This window comes from Etheostoma spectabile, chromosome 10 (assembly GCF_008692095.1).
Source record: "Etheostoma spectabile isolate EspeVRDwgs_2016 chromosome 10, UIUC_Espe_1.0, whole genome shotgun sequence".
Classification (NCBI taxonomy): domain Eukaryota; kingdom Metazoa; phylum Chordata; class Actinopteri; order Perciformes; family Percidae; genus Etheostoma; species Etheostoma spectabile.
Window position 1 is genome coordinate 25450746 of NC_045742.1, and position 791 is coordinate 25451536.

General features: G+C 32.6%; 1 protein-coding gene across 4 annotated transcripts in view; it reads left to right on the top strand.

The window, feature by feature from the left end:
* Positions 1-791, top strand: part of LOC116696462 (stromal membrane-associated protein 1) — a 226517-nt gene that overhangs the window by 61675 nt on the left and 164051 nt on the right. The window lies entirely within an intron of this gene.

Here is a 791-nt window from a genome sequence, read left to right on the forward strand (position 1 = left end):
TTTACTTCATAATCTCTTAACAAATATTGTCTTTGTCTCAATTTCAAACAATTGAGATAACATAAAGTATGTTTATGAAATGCAATCAGTTTCTACTGGAACACAATTAAAAATGGAAGTGGGATTCTTTTTTTTGGTCATAAGGTTATAATTTATGATAAAAATCCATTATTGAAAAAACATGAGTGGTCATATCCAGAATAATTTTCTGAATTGAGTCAGGCATACATGTTTATCACAGTAAATAAGGTAAGGCTGTTGATTTTCAGGTAGAAAAAAATGTATATTTGTATTATTTTTCTTCTTGTAAAAATTTGAAACGGGTCAATTTGACCCGAATACCAAACAAGGGTTAAACAATAATTTGGGGTTGTGGACTAGGGCTGGGCGATATAATGCTGTTGACATTGATATATGAGGCTAGATATGTTCTTAAATATTGGATTTCTTAATATGATACAAATGTCTTTTCCTGGTTTTTAAATTGATACATTACAGTAGTGGTGTAATTTTACTTACTAGACTGCTTTATGTTTAATTCTTTACCATCACCCACTTAGTCATTGCATCCACATTACTGGTGGTTATTTATCACAAATCTCATTGTGTTAATATTTTGTGAACGCGCCAATAGTCAACCCTACAATATCTCTGCAATATTGACATTGCTGTATTCATTTTCCCATATCGCCCAGCTATATCGTAGACCCCCTTCAAAGATCTCTGCTCTAATTAACTCTATGCTCTCTCTCTCTCTCTCTCTCTCTCTCTCTCTCTCTCTCTCTCTCTCT